Here is a 22,926-nt window from a genome sequence, read left to right as displayed (position 1 = left end):
TGCCTTGTAAATAAGGCCCCCTTTCGCGCAATGCTTAGCGTGAAAGGGGTGGGTTGTGGGTTTTGCAGTGGGTGTTCCACCGCGAAACCCCTTGATTTTGATGCTGCCCCCTATTCACAGGGGCAGCATAAATAGAAGGCAGCGACAAAATTAACACCAGGGAAAACCAGATCTTAACTTGGCGAAACGAGGAGGAATGCTTTATCTCTCCTCATGTTTGCTTTTTCAATGTGTGCTGCCTTGTGCAGCACACATGGAAAAACCAAAACGCCTCGCATTATTTATGTTCAGGAAGGTGACCCTTCTTGCACATAAACAATCATTAAAAAAAATGGCATTTTGTAACTTCCATGTGTGCTACATTAAGCAGCACACATACAAGTGACAAAACCCCATTTCAAGATTGTTTATGTGCAGGAAGGGGGGACCTTCCTTTACATAAACAATCTTCCCCTTCACACAGACACCCTTGCACTGTGTTGCAAGGGTGCCTGCATTTGCGCTACACTGCTAAGTATAGCACCAGCACAGGGCGAAATGTAGGGCTGCACTATATTCTTGTAAATATGGTGCAGCGCAGCGTTTCTGAAGTGGCGGCACGTGTCGTTAAGCCACAGAGGCTAACGACACGCTCCACCACTTCTTTTGTAAATATCCCCCCTTAGTATTTTATATTGAAAGAATTTGCAAAAAACAAAAATTTTAATGGGAAGGTTGGTGCTGCATCTCTGTGACTAACTTTTAAATGGTTGGTTTTATTTCGCAGTACGAGGCTCCTACTCCTGCCAGGGCCAGACTGGGATCCCAAAGCAGCCCTGGCAAATGTTTTCAGACCAGTCCCCATACGGTGCACACCAAGTGTATTGAGCGTGTCTGACCACTACAAAGGGGGCGTTGGGAGGCTCTACCCCCAAAGACATTTAGGAAACAATGGTGTAGTCTACAACACGTTTATCACTTTACATCACACACATATAGAGACAATTAATCATAAGTGTAACTCGGTGTATAGAAAATGTTACATAAGGCAAAGGGGACTACAAGGTGAGGATTCACATGTCATTTATACTGGTAGGCATTTTTAAAAAGTGCTTGGTCTGGAGAAGCTCAAAAAACTTGGGATTCAGAACATAAGACAGTGGTTAGCATTTACTTTAACAATAAAAATGTATTTCCATCCTGGTAAACCTTTTTAGCAGCATCGGGATAATGAAAGACAGGGAAAAAACAAATGACTAACTTGTACCATGCAGTTTGCAAGCAGCTCTTTGATGACAGTTTATAGGTCACTGTGCTAGATTATTGTTGTATTGTAACATGTGTAATTTGTTAATGCTGCAGCCTACCTGCACTCTGATGTATTAGTATTCTAGAATGTTCACATGGTTACCAGGGAATGTGTGATGACATTCAGACTGGAGCTGTTGGCAGAGTGGGTCCTGTCTCTCTGCTCTGTATGTAGCTAATAAACTACCAACTCAACACTATTTGGATTGGCTTCATTACTACAAAATATTGGCGACGATCTTAGCTACATACAAGAACCCATGCAGCCATTGGAGAACCTTTTATTCAGAAATTTCCTTCAATCAAGAATCCGTTTCAATTGAAGAAGAACTCTTTCTGTCTTCTGGTAAAGGTACTTTTTCTGTTAAGCTGCGCTGCCTTGTTATTTTCGTGGAGAGACAGTTCCCTTAAGGAATACATAAGACATTTTAAAGGAACACAGAGCGAGTTTCCTCTTTTTCAATATTGACTGTTACGGGGAGCTTGGATTACAGTTTGCAGTTATTGACGCTGGGTGCTGCGCTTTGATGGGAGTCTGCGGCTTTATTGTGCCTACTTTCTATACTGCCTGCAAGTTTCAGCGTTTATTTCCTCAAAAAAGAAGTTTACGCAATATCAGCTGTTGTTAATACTTGCTCGCGCTCACCTTTGGCTTCTTTCAAAAAACGCCATTCTGTGCCCTCGCGCTTTGCAGCATCGCGCTCACCGTGTTCCAGTTTCGAAGACCCATGCCAGCATCAGCATTCTTCCTGCTCAACGTGCTGTACGTCTAACGTCATCTTTGACGAACTCGGTGATTGGAGGAAAGCTTTGTTTGTCATCTCCTTGACAACGCGTGTCTTGGCTTTGCGGTGACACGCACACCTTCTTTTCATCTCCTTGACAACGCGTGTCTTGACTTTGCGGTGATACGCACACCTTCCTGGTTCACAACATCGGATGACACGATGTACGATGACACGCACACCGAGTGATTTTTTTTTTGTCGCGGTCACTAAAATTCGGTGATTCGCACACCATTTCAGAACGTTGCACAGGAGAACGATAAGGGAGAAACATTTGCGTGTTACTGACATTCGGTGACACGCACATCATACTTTTTACCACTACATGTGTGTTGTTTTATTGGTGACAATATTTAGTAAAATTGTTCTATTCTTCTGGGTTACTAATGTATGAATGCAACTTCTGATACCCCTTTTGAGTTTTTTTTACTATTGAGTTGCTATAATCAGACACCATTTCTTTCCCAATTGTTCCATCTTTAGTCGAATTGTGCACCATGCAATCTGTTAACCCTCCACCGTCATTCCTTGAATCACCAGGCGATCCTCCTGTTAGATGGGAAATCTGGCATGATGCTTTCCAAACTTATCTAGGAGCCATTGGTGCGTTACGTTTTAGTGCAGAGAGGAGAAAATGTCTTCTCCTACACTCCTTAGGATTTGAAGGAAGGTCAATTCATAAACACTTACCATCTCTCTCTGAAGATGAATTAAATGGTATTGACGAGTATCAAGAGGCGGTTATCAAATTAAAAACTAGATTTGATAAGCAGCCTAGCCTTATGGTATTGCGGCATAAGTTTTTCAAAAGAAAACAAATGGAAGGGGAGGATGTTGATGGTTACATATCAGTTTTACGCAGATTGGCAGCTGAGTGCAAATTTGAAAATTTCACTGATCAATTAATTAGGGATCAGTTTGTGTGCCAATGCAAAGATAAAAATATTCGTCAAAAACTGTTAACCTTGGGGGATCCATCTCTAGATGAAATCATAAAAATTGCCAAAAGCATAGAGATCTCTATGGTTTCTATTAAAGAGCTTGATGACAAACCACAAGATACCATTAATGCTGTTAGCACTAATAGTAATTCAAAACTTCGTGGTAAACCTGCACAGCTAGTTCAGCAATCTCCAAAGTCTAACACAGATTTTAATAATCCTACCAAAACTTCTTTTAAAAATATGTGTATCAGATGTGGGAACCCTCCTCATAGTAAAGGCTCGCGGTGTCCTGCAAACAATGTTATGTGTAATTACTGCAAAAAGATGGGGCATTTTGCGAAAGTTTGTTTAAAAAAGAAAAATACAAGTAAACCTGCTGTTTGTAGTGTGGAGTCTGACGCAGAGTCAGATTTGGAAGTTGTCTCTGTTGTGTGGAATGAGAATGAGTCAGACTCAATCAATTCCAAATGCTCCCCAAATGTTGTCACTGGCGATCCTTCTTCTTGCATTGACCCCATTGTTGATATCACGATTGGAGAACGCACTGTAAAGTTGTTGGTTGATTCTGGGGCAAAGATCACTATGATTACTCAAAAATTGTTTGAAGAAACATGGCAGGGTTCTCAACCCTTATGTCCTCCTGATCGTTCTCCTGTCTCCTACGAAGGACGTAAAATAGATCTTTTGGGATATTTTGAAGACGAATTGCAGTTCAGAGGGAGGAGGATTCAAGGGAAAGTTTATGTTGCCGTAAAAGGTCTCAATATTCTAGGGTGGTTTCACCAAGGCCTTTTTCGAATAATATTGAGACCAGGTGAAAAAGAACAAGTGTTAGTTGTGGATTGTGAAGACTCTAGTTCTCAATGGAAAGAAAAGTATCCTGAGGTTTTCAGTAGTAAACTGGGGAAGATTAAAGGTTTTAGACACAAGATTATTGTAAAAGAAGGTGCTCTCCCCATCAAACACAAACTAAGAGGTGTTCCTTTTAGTGTTAGGGACGATTTGGAAAAGGAATTAAAAGACTTGTGTGCCAAAGGAATTATCGAGCCTACAGACTCTTCGTTATGGCTTTCTCCATTAGTTGTCGCGAGGAAAAGGGGAGGGGATCTTCGTGTCTGTGTCGACTTGAGGTCCCTAAATAAAGAGATTTGGGTAGATTCCCACCCCTTACCCAAAATCAGTGATTTGTTTGCTTCAACAAAAGGTGCACGGTACTTTTCTAAATTAGATTTAGCCAGTGCATACCATCAGGTAGAACTGGATCCTGAATCACGACATCTAACTGCGTTTGTTTCGCCTTTAGGTACGTTTCGTTACTGTCGCATGCCTTTTGGACTAGCGTCTGCAGCCTCCGTCTTTCAGAGGATAATGGGGAACATGCTTAGAGATCTTGATGGTGTCCTTGTATTTCAGGATGATGTTCTGATTTTTGGTAAAGATATTTCATCTCACGATCTTGCTTTAGATAAAGTGTTGACCCTCTTCAAAAAACGCGGTGTGATTGTTAAAGAATCCAAGTGTAAATTCTTGTGTTCTAAAGTAGAATATTTGGGACATGTTATTTCCCATGAAGGAGTCAGTCCACGGCCGGGTCTACTCCAAGCTATTGTGGAGGCGCCGGATCCAATAGATAAAGCAGGGGTTAAGTCACTATTGGGTCTATGTGAGTATTACTCTCAATTTATTCCAAATTTTGCCACTATTGTCCGGCCTATAAGCAATCTCTTAAAAAAAGGGGTCAAATTTGATTGGTGTCATGATTGTTCTGTGGCTATTATGTTTGTGAAAACTACTTTGAGTGAAGGTCCTGTACTCAAACCGTTTGACCCGAGTTTGCCATGCTGTGTCACTGTTGATGCAAGTCAGGTGGGTTTGGGTACGACATTGACTCAAATGGTAAATAATCTTGAACACACTATTTGTTTTGCGTCAAGGGTTCTGAGGACTCCTGAACTTCAGTATTCGGTTATTGAAAAGGAGTTACTTGCCTGTACATGGGCCATTGAAAAGTTTAGGCCGTATATTTGGGGGAAAAGGTTTACGCTCTTGACAGATCACAAGCCATTGGTAAATATCTTGGGTGGAAGTTTGAGCAAGTGCTGTTCTCCCAGAATTATGCGCATGGTCACTAAACTTCTTCAGTATCAGTTTTCCGTACACCATATTCCTGGTGGGAAAAATGGGAGGGCGGATTTTCTATCCCGTTTTCCCATCAAGCACAGTGAGATGGACGATGTGAGTCTGGAGGAATTTGTTAATGAGGATTGTGATGATTGTTTGGTTGCTGTACTGGATTTACCTGTTTTAAATCTTGGTTCAGAGGATTCTTGGAAACAAGCAATGGGGTCAGATAATGTATTATGTGAAGTAACTCATTTTGTCAAGAATGGGTGGCCAAGAGAAAAAGCACTTTCTCCTGCACTGCAACCTTTCTGGAAGGTTGAGGATGAACTTTCCATTGAAGATGGTTTATTACTTAGGAATGACAAATTTGTTCCTCCTACTTGTTTTCGCAAAACTGTTATTGAAAGAGCTCATGAGGGCCATCTGGGTTCAACGCTTACTAAGCGGCGCATCCGGGATGTGTATTGGTGGCCAGGGATGGATTCCGAAATTGATGTTATGGTGGCCAACTGTTGTGTTTGTAGCTCTGCTGACAAGAGTTTGAAAGTGGCTGTTCCTCCGTTAATGCCCATTGAATGCCCAAAAAGCCCGTGGTCCAAATTGGGAATTGATGTGATGGGTCCTTACGAGGTCCTCCCGGGAGGTTCTCGTTTTATACTTGTCCTTATGGATTACACTTCTAAATGGCCAGAGATTAAATTGGTGAAAGAGGCCAACTCATTGGCGATCATAGATTTTCTCAAGGATGTGTGGTTGAGAGAGGGGTTTCCAGAAATATTAATTTCAGACAACGGGAAGCAATTTATCAGTACTGAATTTGAGTCTTTTCTAAAAGACTGTGGGATAAAACATCATAAGAGCTCACTTTATCACCCACAGAGCAATGGTTTGGTGGAGAGGATGAATCGAGTAGTAGGAGAATGTGTTAAATGGGCTAGAGCTGGTGGACATGATGTTTGCAAAGCACTTAATGCCATGGTTTGGTTTTACAGAACCACGCCCCATTCTGCTACAAAAATATCACCCTTTGAGGTGTTAAGAGGACGTAAACCCAACTCCAGTTTCAGACCTGCTTGGATGAATAAATGGGTTAGGTCTGAATCAGATATCGCTCATTTACTATCTATGGTGAGTGAGAATCTGTCTGCTTCACAATCCAAACAAAAAGTTTGGTTTGATTCGCGCAAGGGTGTTAAAGTGACTTCTTTAGAAGTAGGTGATTCTGTTAAAATCAAAAGCGGTATTCATGCTAAGAAGGGTGACAGCAAATTTAGTCGTCCTATTAAAGTCATCAAAATTCTTGGTAATGCCGTGATGGTTGATGGGGGACATTGGTGGAATCTCAATAGAGTGGTTAAAGTTCGGGATTCTGATGTGGTTCCTTGTCCGTCAAGTAGCTCTGTTCCTGTGTGTGATCAAATTCAATTGAGGAAGAGCTCAAGGAAAGTTCTTAAGCCCGCTAGATTTAGGTCATGAACTTTGTATGAATTTGTGTTTATTTTAACAAGGAAAGTTCTTAAGCCCGCTAGATTTAGGTCATGAACTTTGTATGAATTTGTGTTTATTTTGTTTTATTTTATTTTATTTGTTTTTGTTTTTTTTAGAGGAAGAGAAGATATGTTGTATTGTAACATGTGTAATTTGTTAATGCTGCAGCCTACCTGCACTCTGATGTATTAGTATTCTAGAATGTTCACATGGTTACCAGGGAATGTGTGATGACATTCAGACTGGAGCTGTTGGCAGAGTGGGTCCTGTCTCTCTGCTCTGTATGTAGCTAATAAACTACCAACTCAACACTACTTGGATTGGCTTCATTACTACAATTATGTTTGTCACTTATGTACTGCACAGTAACAAAATAATCTTTGTGACAAAAGCAGTAACCCACTCACCTATGCACATAAAATACTGTATTTAAAATGCATGGTACACATTCTTTGCAATAGGCATATTAACCCTCTGTGCTACATTAGATAACTCAAAGCTGCCACAGGACAAAACTCATCTGTCTCCAGCAGGTACATTAATCACTGGTGTTATCTTGACACTTTTATTGTTGCTGGAAAACTGCTAATTATACAGTGCAGTGCTTTTTAAACTGCTGCCTGCGGACCCCCTGGGAAAGTGTCAGGCACCCCTGGGGGTCCCCGGACCACAGTTTGGGAAACACTGTGTTAGAACATTTTGAGTTTGTCATCCAGGATGATTCTGAGGTTTCTCGTATGGTCTGTGAGAGTGGGCGTGAGTCCCAGTTCAGCTGGCCACCAGGAGAAGTCCTATGGAGAGCTCTTGTTCCTGAAGATCAGGACTCCCATTTTGTCTGTGTCCATTTTAGACAGTTATCTTTCATCCAGTTTTCCATGTTGGTCATGCAGGTTGTGAAGTTGGTCCTAGTGGTGTTATCATCTGCAAGGAAGAGGATGAGTTGGGTGTTATCAACGGTGGAGACAACGTTGATTCTGTGAACTTTTATGAAGTGTGTGAGGGGTGCAATGTATACATTGAAAAGGGCCGTGCCGAAGAAAGATCTGTGAGGGACTCTGCTGATGGGGTTCTTGGGTTTTGAGGTGTATGGTGGGAGTCTGACTCACTGGGTTTTATTGGAGAGGAATGAGGCAATCCATATCAGTGTTGCTCCTTGTATTCTGGAGTTGTGGAGTCTTGAGTTGAGGGTGCTGTGGAATACGGTGTCCAAAGCTGTGGAGAGGTTGAGAAGTATGAGAGCAGCAGTTTCCCCTCTGTCCATCATGGTCTGGATGTGATCAGTTGCTGCGATGAGGGCTGTTTCTGTGCTGTGGCATGATATGTCCCTTTATTCCTCTGATATGTCCCTGAATGCCTCCTGTAACTGCTTGAGCCCCGCAAGGGACTTATGGGCATTTCTCAGGTAGATTAAGGCGCTTTCATTCGTAACAGGCAAGCCAATGGTTCCACAGCTAGCACGGAAATTAGTGAGAAAAGGGGGCTTCCCTGATGGGTCCTCTGCATATGTCACATTGTCCTGAAATTATCTGACCCGTTTACCCTGGCCATGGGATGGCTGTATAGCGTTTGTACCAAACTACGAAACACCTGGCCCAAATCATTTTCCTGAGCATTGCCAGGAGGTATAGGTATAGACAACAAATCAACAACCTATAAAGACACTGTGCTGTGGCATGATATGTCCCTTTATTCCTCTGATATGTCCCTGAATTTCTCCTGTAACTGCTTGAGCCCGCAAGGGACTTATGGGCATTTCTCAGGTAGATTAAGGCGCTTTCGTTCGTAACAGGCAAGCCAATGGTTCCACAGCTAGCACGGAAATTAGTGAGGAAAGGGGGCTTCCCTGATGGGTCCTCTGCATATGTCACATTGTCCAGAAATTATCTGACCCGTTTACCCTGGCCATGGAATGGCTGTATAGCATTTGTACCAAACTACGAAACACCTGGCCCAAATAATTTTCCTGAGCATTGCCAGGAGGTATAGGTATAGGCAACAAATCAATAACCTATAAAGACACTAATGTAGGTATTCAATAACCCATGCAGTTGCTTACACACCAATGGAGAGACTAATACAGATTTTTACACAGTTTAGTCACTAACCCATGCATTCAGTAAGACACGTTCAATCACTCACTTATACGGTCAGTCACACACATACGAAATAATTCCTTTAGGCACTTGTAAATGCATTCATTCTTCAATACACCTTGGCACATATATATATATAAAACATATTTACATTTTATAGAAACACACATTCACTGGATGATGTCATGAGTGATGTCATTTGAGATGTCATCAGTGATGTCACCAGTGATGTCACTGACCATGTCATGAGTGATGTAATATGTGACATCATCAGCAGTGCACTGCGGGCGCACGAGTTATAGTTAGGTCAACTAACTATAACAGGCGAATTTCTCTGGTTTTATATGAGTCAAATGTCCAACTAACTATAACGTCCCTGAAACCTATGGTTTTTTTCAGTGAATTTCTAAGGTTTTTTAAATGCTAATTCCTAAGTATATCGTCTGTAAAAAGTACGTTTTTTCAAGTGAATTTCGAAGGTGTTTTAAATGCTAATTTCTAAGTATAACGCCTCTGAAACCTATGGTTTTTTCAAAGAATTTCAAAGGTTTTTTAAATATCGAACTACTATTGTGTATTTGTCATTAATACTATTTTTTCTAACTTGTTAACTACATAAAATAAACTGCAAAAGTACTATGTAACGTAATACATTTCAAAAATTACAATGAGTTTTTAAATAATACAAAACAATTTAACATTCAGATACCAATTTTTCTCCCTTTTTTTGCTGTCATCAGCTACTACTTAACTTCACTATTCACAGTGATGCCAGTTTCATCATAAACAGCAGGGGAAAAAAAACAATCAACTAGATTGTTAAAAACAAAAATCCTAGTTCTCTAAAATATAACACAAAATCAACACAAATAGCACATCCAATAGTACTTCAAATGTTCAAAACTTACCTTTACTTCGTAGATTGTCTGCAAATTTACCCAATACGCCAGATAATGTATCAAAAATTGCTCTTTGAAAGCATCCAGTATGAATTCCTTCAAGTTCTTACGTAGTTTCTCTGCACATTTTCCCAATACGCCAGATAATGTATCAAACATTTTGCTTTGAAAGCATCCAGTATGAATTCCTTAAAGATCTTACATAGTTTCTCTGCACAATTTTTCCAATACACCACATAATATATCAAAATTTCGCTTTGAAAGCATCAAGTATGAATTCCTTAAAGATCTTACGTAGTTTCTCTGCACAATTTTCCCAATATGCCAGATAATGTAGCAAAGATTTCACTTTGAAGGCATCCAGTATAAATTCCTTAAAGATCTTATATAGTTTCTCTGCACATTTTCCCAATACGCCAGATAAGGTATTAAAAATGTTGCTTTGAAAGCATCCAGTATGAATTCCTTAAAGATCTATACACCTTCCTATTAAAGCCGAATAGTGTATCTAAAATCTTTGTTAAGAAAAATTAAGTATTAGTTGGGTAATTCATAAGGCAATCTCGGTTTCTTTTCCAAGTGTGTATCATTACAGTGACTCCAACCATTATTACACTTTAAATAAACTGTATAATGTCCACTTGTAGTAGTACTTCCAGCATGGAAAACAATAGCAACTGTTGCAAAAGTTCTTCCATTAGCAACAAAAATGTTAATTTTGGTTTCCACTTTTCTTCCATTTGGTCGACAGCATTGCAGCATTATAATCAAATATTTTCCATATCTCTGTAGGCATAATGCAGATAGCATTCTTGATTTACAATGAGAACACATATTCTCATGATCATCTTCTTTTACTAATTTGGAAAATGTTACAGATTTGCAGTCAGGTATTGTTAGATATAAAAATTGTTCTCTTTCAACTATAGTGCTTGAAGTTAACATACACTCTTCACATTTATGTTCCCATTTGTAACTGAGTCCAAATAAACTCTCAATCTGAATTCCTTCATCTTCTAGTACTCCAAGCATAACCATCAGAAATTCTTGTGCATCTTGCTGTATATTAGCACTGAACATTAAAGATCCAGTACATGTATCCAACAGTTGGCGAATACCAGAAGCAGAATGAATCTTACTCCTATCAGTTTTCAATTCTTGAAATAAAGTGTAGTGTGCAGAACATAAAGTTTTTTCCTGACTTTCCATAATTTCACCACATACATCTTAAGATAAAATATAACATATAGAATGACATTACCATAGCAGTTGAAACCAGAAGCATTTTCTAATTGGTATCCAACATCATCACTTGTTTGTATTTTCTGCTTCTTTACATCTTTTATTTTCTGTTGATTTTCTTTCTGCTTTTCAACCATAGTTAACTCTTCAACATATTTGCATTTTGAACACACAACACGTTTCTCATAAATAGGATATTCACCTAAATAGGGAGCATAAAGCCTTCTCAAACGATTATATTCTCTTACACAATTAACATCAGCACTAACCTTGTTCTCATCAAAATCAATTAAATACAAACCAGACAACCTTCTAACTCAAGATAATGCAACATATATCATTCCCTCTTTAAATACAGTTTTTCCAACATTTACCAAAGCATTATCTACACTTAAACCTTGTGATTTGTGAATAGTTATTGCATATGCTGAACAGAAGGGAAACTTTTTTCTACGAACATACACGTCTTTTGCAAGCAAGAAACGTGCAGCGGAACGTGCAATCTGTCTTACCTCTGCAATCTGATCAAATTTAACTTTCAAAAATTCAATTCCATTTCTATTTTGATATTTCACAAAATCAACAACTTTCCCCAATGCTCCATTCACTAAATCTTCTTCTACATTCAGATTACGCTTCAAAATTACCCGACAGTTTAAGCATACATCTTTAAAAAAAACTACTAAGCCAGCAGTTTTTGATACAGACTTTTCCAAAGAATACAATTTAGTCTGTAGTTTTTTTTTGCTGAAAGAACAATTGTTATTCCTTGATGCTCTATTTTATGAACTATTTCTTGATTTTCCAATTTTATAAGCTCTCTATTAAATGTATAACACTCTTCCACTGTAGGCATTAAGCAAACTATAGACTTTTTTTCTTTCATTTTCTTGTACATTACTTCTGCTGGTGAGTTTTCATTTGTAAACAAGTTCTTTAGTAGATGACTTTGAAAAGCTTATTTACCATTTTTGCTTGGAACACCAATTCTTACATCTTTTAGAATATTTGCATAATCTTCATCTCTTGCTTGTCGCATATTCTTAGTGAGTTCTTTATATTCAATATTTAACCACAGATTCATATTTCCAATACTTCCCAGAGATTTCTTTGTGTCTTCATGTAGAAGAGTTTTAAACACTGGTTCTCATTTTAAGGGGCTTGTTGTAGCAGATCTCCAAATATAATTAAATGTTTTCCTCCAAAGAGAACGCCCTAATCTGTTTTTAATACCTATTGCATTCTTAAGTGTACAAAAGCAAGCATTAAGTTTGAGACCATGCTCACCACATCAATAATTAAAAGTTTCATTTTCTTCAGCACTCTTGACACTTCATAAGAAGCTTCTCCAGACAACTTCTGATATTATAATTTATTATCATGCTCCACTGGTAACATCAATAATCTATGTAAAGTAACTCATTTAACATTGTGTGGAGCTAATCCAGTTGGAGCTGTTACCACACAACATACATGTTAACCAGTAGTTTTTTGAAGATAACTGGTCAAAACTTTAATTAAAAAAGTTTGACCTGTCCCAGCTTGACTACTGATGTACATCAGAAGAGGTTTAAAAGATGAACACAGACATTCTTTTTTTTATGCAACAAACCATGTTCTATCCCTTCTCTCACTTGCACATATATTTCTTTCTGTTCAACATTTACTTGTTCTTCTAACTTTTCCAATGTTATATTCTCCTTGTGTGCTTGTTGCATTGCAATTTCGACTTCATGCATAGCAATAACTGCTTCATTTTCCAGCATTGGTTGTCCAAGAGGATCTTGACTACATGGACCACTACTTTGACTATCTTGAGAACTTTCATGAGCTATTTCAGCTATAATAGTCTTTCCCTGTTCAACTTCATCATTCAACATTTTTAAATATGTAGGGAAAATTGGACATTGAATGCTATCTTTACAAGCATTAAAAGAATATTTGTAGCAGTCAAACTCTGCAAGTAATTCACTTTCGCTACGCCATGGTTTAACAGCTGCAGAAGTGCTAAATAGTAAAATTCTCGCTTATCTGGAGTTTCACAACTAAGTTTCTTGTGGTTTATAAGATTACCCTTTGTATGTTTTACTAAACAACCATGACATCCAACTACCTCAAACTTTTCTTCTTTTAAATTCTCTTTAACATTTCTTTTGAAGCTGTAATGTTGAAGTACTTCATACAGATATAGCTGTTCCAGATGTTGACTCCTTTTCGGATAGTATGTGTCCAACAGATTAGTTTTGAGAATGTCTGTACTATCTGGCTCATTTGCTGCTAATTGTTCAATTTCTTCCAATGATTTCAACACTCTATTTCATTTGCAGGCAAGACCTAAACTTACCCAAATGATTCCTTGTGACTTTGAATATAAACTTGAAGAACACAAGCGGTCTGAACATTCATGCGATCCAATTTCTTGGTGGGAAAGCATTTTCAAACTAAAGGTGTACAATTTTTTGCTAAGACTATTCTCTTGTGCAATTTCTTCCCACATTTGTTTCATCTCTGTTTTTTCAGATTTTGTTATGTACGATGTAACATAACGTGCAACAGCAATTGAGTTATCCGCAACATACTGGATGTCCATGTTCGCAATCCACATTTTTAAAATGACTGGATTGTAGTCATTGATATACTTTGACACTTCTGTTCTTTTTAAGTTGTAGGTATTCTTTGGAGATTTCCAAGTTATTGTGTGCCTCACAGAAGAAAAAAAAGAATTTACTCTTCCTTTACAAATGACTGGACGGGGAAAACCAAACCGACATTTGGTGTAAAATTTTTCTTTAGACTTGTATTTTCTTCTGCAGTACTTTCCACAATGGTGACTTTGGAAACATAAAACTTGCTGTCTCAAGCTTCTATCTCCTCCTTCTCTTGGAATCTCACATGTCACATACTGTTCGATGAAAGATAATACTTTTTCATCAGAATCAGTTCCAAATTTAGGTGCATCCTTGACCTATACTAGCATATGTATAAGAGGTGCACCTCTTGCTTGGTACTCCTTTCTCCAAAAGAAATCGGAAACTTCTCCAAGAGGTGGATTCTTTTTATTACAGATAAAAGACATCATACCTTGAAACTTATGATTAAAATATCTGCACACATTTACAGGATCCAATGGACACAGTTCACCAGGAGTCTTTATTTAAAAAATGTTTATATTAGAATTTGCTTCTCTTAAAAACCCAAGCAAATCTTCCCATGCATACTCTGCACAGCTAAGTGTGACAAACCATGTTGGTGTACCTAAGTTCTGTAACATACACTTCTCCATGATGACGATACCAATACTCATTTGTTCCACGTTGACATGCCATCAAATTGATTAACTGTGCTTCTAAATTTTCATCTATTTCTTGAACTTTCTCCACAAATTCTTTCGCAGAAAGAAGTGTGTTATACCCTATTTAATTGTATAACATGTATTCCAGCCCTGCTGCCACTTGCTGCTCAGTCAGAGCGTGAGATGGTCATAGAATGTTGGTGTGCCTGTGATGCATGGAATGCCTGGGTGTCTGAGTGGATGAGTGTTGGGAGTTGAAGATGGGCTGAGCAGCTAGGGAGGCTGCTACTGGTAGGGCTGGTACCACACTAGGCTGACTGGAGTATAGACAGTTGTAACCTGAACTGGAAGATGAATAACAGTTGTAACCTGAACTGGAAGATGAATAAAGAAGACTGATAATACATACTGGCTCCAGGTGTCTTTCTACAGAGATTATAACATTCATTTTGGCAACGAGCGGACTTGAACCCTAGAGACTCTTGGTACAGCACAGAAACTAAGTAACTACAAAGGAAAAAAAAGAGAAAACAAGAGATCCTACAAGCCACTACTTCTACTGAGAAAGAATTCCCAGGCAAGCCAGCGCCAGCCCCACCAGTGTCCTCACCAATGGACAGCCCCACAGAGCAGTGTCATCACCAAAGGACACTACAGCCTGGGAATACTACAGCCATCTAAAGGAGTACAGTGAGTTGGAGGAGTAGCTAAGCTACAGCCGCATCTGGTGTTCCAGCCACAACGTTTGCCATATAAAGGATTACAGTGAGTTGGTGGAGTAGTTGCACTACAGCCACATCTGGTGTTCCAGCCACGTTGTTACCTACAAAAGGGTTTGGTGAGTTGGATGGGTAGCTTCTCTACAACCAGTTGATGGTGTTCCAGCCACATCGCTCTTCAGAGTCTGCTGTGTTTCTAGGAAAAAAGTAAAATTTTGAACAGCGTGCAATGCCTGCACAGATGGAGAATATTTGGTGCTTAACAAACGTCAGTACCTACTAGCGTTACACTGCTGCTGTGTGGTATTGCCAAGGTATGTGCTCTGATAACATATGGAAGGACATTAAATCTAGTAAGATATGACGGATGTACAGAAGCGGCATATCTGCCCACACTGTTTTGCACTCTAATCTCAGTAACGAAGTGGGCACATCAAAGGGGCCATAAAAGGCTCATGGATGTATCGTCATATTTGCAGCGATGAGCGTATATTTACTTCAGTTCACAAAAACCACAGTGAGCAGTGCAGGGGTGCTGCTCGTTAAGTTGTGCGCTGGAAATATGGTGTCTATTTTGTGAATTCCTATCTGCAAAGCAGAAGACATTTCTGTGTCATGCGGAAAAAAAAGACGATTTCGGTGATTTCCAAGCACAGGCTGAAATGGTGGCATTTTCTATGTTTTTTCTAATGGGAGCCGTGTGGTAATGCAATGTTCTCCGGTCACCCCCTTTACATGTGCAAACATTGTGGTAAGCCAATTTTCTTAATTTTTACGTTTTGTGGCTGCCCCTTGGACTCTTGGCAGTTTAACCGCAGCCTTCACTTTCAAATTTAGTCATGTCACGTGACAAGCTATGCACGCGCTTACCTTTGTCCAGCAACAGGGTCGCGTGCAGTCCTCCAGCGAAGTTCCCCGTGTTTGTGCATCTTCAGTGTGACGTCCACGGCTGCCTCAGTTCCGTCGTCTGGCTCTTGTGTAAGTTTTGACGCAAGGACGCGCCGCGAGCCACTCTGCAGCGACGTCGACAGCGTGCCGCCATCTTGTGGTTGGAGGCCGCTATTGTCTTTCACCTTTTGGTGGTGCCTGTTTGATGCAGAGCTGTTAACCATGCAGTTCCTTTCTGCCAACCACGGTGTTTGTGCTCATAGACAATTAAGTTTTCTTTGGAAGTTGACACGACGGTCGGGGACAACGCGGTGCCTTCACACCTTCAATTTCATCTGCATTTGTAGTCTCTGGAATTTTCTTGTGGTGATCCTCCGTTTCATGGATGTCGGAGGTATGGATCATGGTCAATCGTTCCCACAGTTGAGTGCATGCTTGCCACACAGTACATCCACGCTCTCTGCTATGAGTTGTTTTTCTGACAGCTTTCTTTTCAGTACTTTACGCCGCTGAATCGCCGCAGTTGCGGGCATTGGAGTATGTTGCTGCATGGTCCCTCTGTTGACACTGAACACTTATTGGATATGGTGTTGTTCCCAGCAAGGATTTCATTTTGCTATGCTTTGGTCTCACTTCTTCGAGGTGAAGTATGTCAGTGCTTGCTATGTTTACTTCAAGATGTACTCCAATTGGTTTTGTGATTGCTCACCAGAGTGGGGTATATTTCACCAGTGCTCTACAGTTAATGCAATTGCATTAGTATATGTGTTTTAGAGTTTCAAATGTTGCGTCCTGTGGGGTGGAATCACATTGTGACCATACATGAGGGAAGATTGTGGGTAACAGCCCTTGTTTAGTTACGTTTGTTTCTCCTACATGGGGATAGGTAACCTCCACAATGGGGGTCAAGAGCTCTTTTCGTATTTATGTTTGGTTAGTCCTACATGGGGGTACGTAACCTCTACAAGGGGGTTGGGTCATGGGTTAGTTTCCATACACACACAGTACCTAGGTTAACCCTTACACTGGGTTGGGTTATGGCTTAGTCCATAAAAAGTTGCGCGCAGTACTAATGTACATCTCTTCACGGGTGTTTTTGGGTGACGACCCATATTCATGTTTGTTTCCCTTTCTCTTGGGGATTGTAGTTGCAGAGTATGCTACCTTAGCGCTACTCTAGGTTATGCTTTTGGGCATTGGTTTTGTGGGGTCTTTTACCCTTTGCGTTGTAGTGCATTACGTCATAGTGTTTGATAAAAATAAAATGCTTCAAATGTATGTCTGGTAATGCTAAGCTTGCTTCAAAATTCTTTATAATCTCTTTTTAGGGATGGATGGGAGATATTACTGTTCAAATGTATGTATCTTGTCCGTCTTTTTTTGCTTTTATGGTTCTTTCTCCTGCGATGTTTTATCTTATGTCTGCATCCGTGAGATTTGTTCCATTATTCATTTTTCTTGTTGATAGTTCTTGCTTGATGTTATATCACTTTCTTGTTTCATTTTCTTTGGAGAAAAAGGGATAATGTTATACCCTACTTCAGTGTTTCCCAAACTGTGGTCCGGGGACCCCCAGGGGTCCCTGACACCTTCCCAGGGGGTCCGCAGGCAGCAGTTTAAAAAGCACTGCACTGTATAATTAGCAGTTTTCCAGCAACAATAAAAGTGTCAAGACAACACCAGTGATTAATGTACCTGCTGGAGACAGATGAGTTTTGTCCTGTGGCAGCTTTGAGTTATCTAATGTAGCACAGAGGGTTAATATGCCTATTGCAAAGAATGTGTACCATGCATTTTAAATACAGTATTTTATGTGCATAGGTGAGTGGGTTACTGCTTTTGTCACAAAGATTATTTTGTTACTGTGCAGTACATAAGTGACAAACATAATCTAGCACAGTGACCTATAAACTGTCATCAAAGAGCTGCTTGCAAACTGCATGGTACAAGTTAGTAATTTGTTTTTTCCCTGTCTTTCATTATCCCGATGCTGCTAAAAAGGTTTACCAGGGTGGAAATACATTTTTATTGTTAAAGTCAATGCTAACCACTGTCTTATGTTCTGAATCCCAAGTTTTTTGAGCTTCTCCAGACCAAGCACTTTTTAACAATGCCTACCAGTATAAATGACATGTGAATCCTCACCTTGTAGTCCCCTTTGCCTTATGTAACATTTTCTATACACCGAGTTACACTTATGATTAATTGTCTCTATATGTGTGTGATGTAAAGTGATAAACGTGTTGTAGACTACACCATTGTTTCCTAAATGTCTTTGGGGGTAGAGCCTCCCAACGCCCCCTTTGTAGTGGTCAGACACGCTCAATACACTTGGTGTGCACCGTATAGGGACTGGTCTGAAAACATTTGCCAGGGCTGCTTTGGGATCCCAGTCTGGCCCTGGCAGGAGTAGGAGCCTCGTACTGCGAAATAAAACCAACCATTTAAAAGTTAGTCACAGAGATGCAGCACCAACCTTCCCATTAAAATTTTAGTTTTTTGCAAATTCCTTCAATATAAAATACTAAGGGGGGATATTTACAAAAGAAGTGGAGCTTGTCGTTAGCCTCTGTGGCTTAACGACACGTGCCGCCACTTCAGAAACGCTGCGCTGCACCATATTTACAAGAATATAGTGCAGCCCTACATTTCGCCCTGTGCTGGTGCTATACTTAGCAGTGTAGCGCAAATGCAGGCACCCTTGCAACACAGTGCAAGGGTGTCTGTGTGAAGGGGAAGATTATTTATGTAAAGGAATGTCCCCCCTTCCTGCACATAAACAATCTTGAAATGGGGTTTTGTCACTTGTATGTGTGCTGCTTAATGTAGCACACATGGAAGTTACAAAATGCAATTTGTTTTAATGATTGTTTATGTGCAAGAAGGGTCACCTTCCTGAACATAAATAATGCGAGGCGTTTTGGTTTTTCCATGTGTGCTGCACAAGGCAGCACACATGGAAAAAGCAAACATGAGGAGAGATAAAGCATTCCTCCTCGTTTCGCCAAGTTAAGATCTGGTTTTCCCTGGTGTTAATTTTGTCGCTGCCTTCTATTTACGCTGCCCCTGTGAATAGGGGGCAGCATCAAAATCAAGGGGTTTCGTGGTGGAACACCCACTGCAAAACCCACAACCCACCCCTTTCACGCTAAGCATTGCGCGAAAGGGGGCCTTATTTACAAGGCAGCGTTAAGCCATGTTAAGTGGCTTACCGCTGCCTTGTAAGAACGTTGCAAAAAGTGATGTTTCCATGGTGGTAGGGGTTTGTAAATATGCTCCTAAAATCCTTAGTAATTCGAGTATTTGTTTTGTGTGCACACATGTGTTTATTATTGTCGAATTACTGTTTCAACGTTTGAAATTTAAATCATGCAAATTGCTTGGGGGTCCCCGACTTCCAGTGGTGACTCAGTGGGGTCCTCAGGAGTCAAAAGTTTGGGAACCACTGCCCTACTTAATTGTATAACATGTAGTCCAGCCCTGCTGCCACTAGCTGCTCAGCCAGAGCGTGAGATGGTCATAGAATGTTGGTGTGCCTGTGATGCATGGAATGCCTGGGTGTCTGAGTGGATGAGTGTTGGGAGTTGAAGATGGGCTGAGCAGCTAGGGAGGCTGCTCGTGGTAGGGCTGGTACCACACTAGGCTGGCTGGAGTAGAGACAGTTGTAACCTGAACTGGAAGATGAATAAAGAAGACTGATAATACATACTGGCTCCAGGTGTCTTTCTACAGAGATTATAACAAAGTGATTCATGAACTCCAGTTTTAAGTATATGATTCACTGCATACGAGAAAGAAGACAGATCACTTTCAAACAAAAGGTGAAATATGTATGGAATGTACTGTCGAAATCTAGGATCTTCAGAATATAATCTTGTTGACCGATATTCTGAAGCTGGAATCTGTACAGGTCGGTCATCATATCGCCCACCTTCTCCAGTAGAAAACAACTGTGGAAAACAACGAGCTTCCAAGCTTTTCTCCCATACACTCATTGGAGTTCCCTGTGCTTTTTCATTTGAAATAACTCAATGCTACTTCCCATCACTTCTTTTGAATGCAAAGGACATATTGTATAATGTTCATAAATCTCTTCAGTCCTTGACTTGTCCACTTTCTCTATTTGACCACTTGAAATTTCAAAATCATCTTCTAAACGTATTACCTGTTCATCCACATTTACATTTTTGTAATAAATTTTGTTCTCTATAAGATATAAGGTAGCCTTTTCAACTTTATTACCATCCACAAATTCTTGCCATATTTTCTGACTCCTTGTGGGTACACCATTTACTAAAATAACCACTGCCTCATATTCCTCTTTCTCTCCAGCAATAGTTTCAATGTTTTTCTTAAAATCCAAAGGTAAGTACACCACTCTTCCTTTCAGCCCTCTTTGAAAGTCTGTTGGTAGCAGTTTACCTGTTTTAGGCCCCATCCGAATTACAGTTTGAAAAGGATGAACAGATTGAATTACAACCGACTCATATGTATTCAATTTGGCCAGCTCCTGCGGAATAGCTACTAACTCCAACTTATTATGCACTGCTCTAGCAGGCATTTTGTTCTCTTCTAATTTGCTGTAACAATAATTACATATATGTTGATCACTACCTAACTCAAATTGACCTTCAACAAACAAATAAATTGCTAATTCTTCCCACTCACCATTGTTCTCCTTTTCAGTTTTCAAATACAAATCAACGTTCCTACTTTGACTTTAATAATGAGTACGTCGACAACAAACACAAACATAGTTTGGTATTTCAGAGCACACTACATTAAACTTTCCAATTTCTTCTTCAAACTGATCAGTGCTAATCACTTTCTCATCTCCTCCAACATCTGTAATTGTCAAACTTTCACTTTCTCTGAACTGCTCTTCTAAACCAAAATATCGCATTTCAATATCATCACACTTTTTTTGAACATCTGATAAAGAACCATATAAAAGACTTCCATTCAGTTCACTTAAACTTAATGCAGGACTTTTTACCTAGTGCAGTTTCTTTACAAAGTTCCGCATTTCTGAATGGTGTACTGCTAACATCCTCAAATGATGAAAAACACTTTTACAAACTTTTCTTGAAAGACAAGCCAGAGAATGCCCATACTTCTTAGTATATTTTCTTACATTACATGAATCTAGTCCTTGTAACAACTTAATCTGCTGTTTTATACTTCTCTGAGTATATTCTCGTAGCAAATTTTGCATTTTATCAATGGATTCCTGTTGAACGCTACAAATGCTACTACAACTCCAGTAATACACAGGAGCTCGTGGACGTTTCCCTTGCACTTCTTCAGCTATTAACTCTTCTGCACTTTTACCAACCATTTCCTCCTTTGGAAGAGGAACACCATCCTGAACTTCGTAGCAAAGACCTCCAGTATCAACTGCAAATGATAAACTATTTCCTGGAAGTAGCTTTCCTCATTAAAAAAAGGCTCAGTACTAGAAGTATATCTCCAATGTCCACTAAAGATTTTACAAAAGTGGGTTCTGTTCACAAGTCTTTTTTTTCTACTTTTGTCTTTCAATACTTTCATTATGTTATCCAATACTTTCAATCTCTTTAAAATCAAAATGAACAACTTCTGTTTCAAATTGAAAGCAGTATCCACTATACTTTCAATACGCTGCTTCTCTTTGAATTGGAACATTCTTCTTTTATATTTGCAGCATGTTTTCAATAGATCGAAAAAGTCTCTGACGAATTTCTTGAAATTGTTATTGTCTCCGAGTACCAGATACTATTTCTTTATCATCTTTCCGTTTCCTCGTATTTGAAATTGAACTCTGCTTCACCTTACTTGAAAAATTCTTCTTTTTGCTTTGTGTGATGTTTTTCTCATTAAATGTTCGTAATATTTTTTTCAAAAATTGTCTTTTGCTTTTACTCGAACAAACAGTTTCTCTACTACTCGCATTTTTTTCGACTTCAATATCTTTCCTTTTCATCAAATATATATTTTTCTTTTCTTTTGTTTTTTTTTCACTTCTTCTAGGCATTTCCAAATTTCAATCCAAACGAAATAATTTTCTGAAAAACAAAAAATAGATTCAATTATTTTTCACATTTCTTCACTATGTTAAAATAATACCATACAATTGCAAAACTTCCACTAACAACTTCCAGACCCAGTGCTGCAACGTGATGGAGCACGACAGATGAGCACGAGGATGACAAGTAGTGCCATAGAACATACAGCAAGTATTTATTTAATTATTTACATACTCCTTTACAATTTATATATAACTGCACTACCTCATACTTTTCACCTCTCTGCCACACCCCACCACCCCACACCACTTTCTCTGCAACCCACCGCATACAACTTTATAAATAGTATTTTTTTTAATTTTAATCTATGTACTTAGAATGATATTATCAACCAAACAGCACACATACAAATTTCCATTATTACCTAACAATTTTATCAACAACTTCGCAAACATAACACCGCCACTATAGCCATACATAGACTTAATGTCAACAGGTGTCTGCCAAAACGCTCATCAGCAAAACCTGCAATTTTGCAACTCAAACATACACCATACCATAGGACGGTTTATAAATAGTCACAGTACCACTACCCCACCTCAACACCCGCCCTTGTTTAACTTTACGCAATAAAAGACAGAACCCCAGCAAACGTAGAAGCGCCACTATAGCCAAACAGAGGCTTAATTTCAACGGATGTCTCCCAAAACGCTCATCAGCAAAACGTATTAAAACATGCAAATGTGCCACTAAAACATATCCCATGCCATAGACCGCTTTATAAGTGCTCCCAGTGGTACTTGATCACCTTTAGTAGCTCGACATCTGCACGTTACTATATTCTGTGTTTCAATCAGCAACATAACCACCTCCCTCACACCCACCTCTGCCCTTGCTTAACAGTACGAAATCAAACAGAAACCCCCACTGTTCCCAGTAGCACCACTATACCCATATACGATGTTAATTTTAACAGGTGTCTGCCGGACCACTTATCAGCAAAAAGTATTCATACATGCAAATTGGCGGGTAAAACATAAACCATCCCATAGCACGGTTTATAAATGGGCCCAGTCGAACTACACCGCCGTTACTAGCTAGACATCTATATGTTACGAAAGTGATTTAAACACTCTGTAGTGTGTATAGCAGTGCATGGG

The sequence above is a fragment of the Triturus cristatus genome, chromosome 3_1 (assembly GCF_964204655.1).
Source record: "Triturus cristatus chromosome 3_1, aTriCri1.1, whole genome shotgun sequence".
NCBI classification, from domain to species: domain Eukaryota; kingdom Metazoa; phylum Chordata; class Amphibia; order Caudata; family Salamandridae; genus Triturus; species Triturus cristatus.
The sequence above is the reverse complement of the archived record's forward strand: the minus strand, read 5'-3'. Positions refer to the sequence as shown.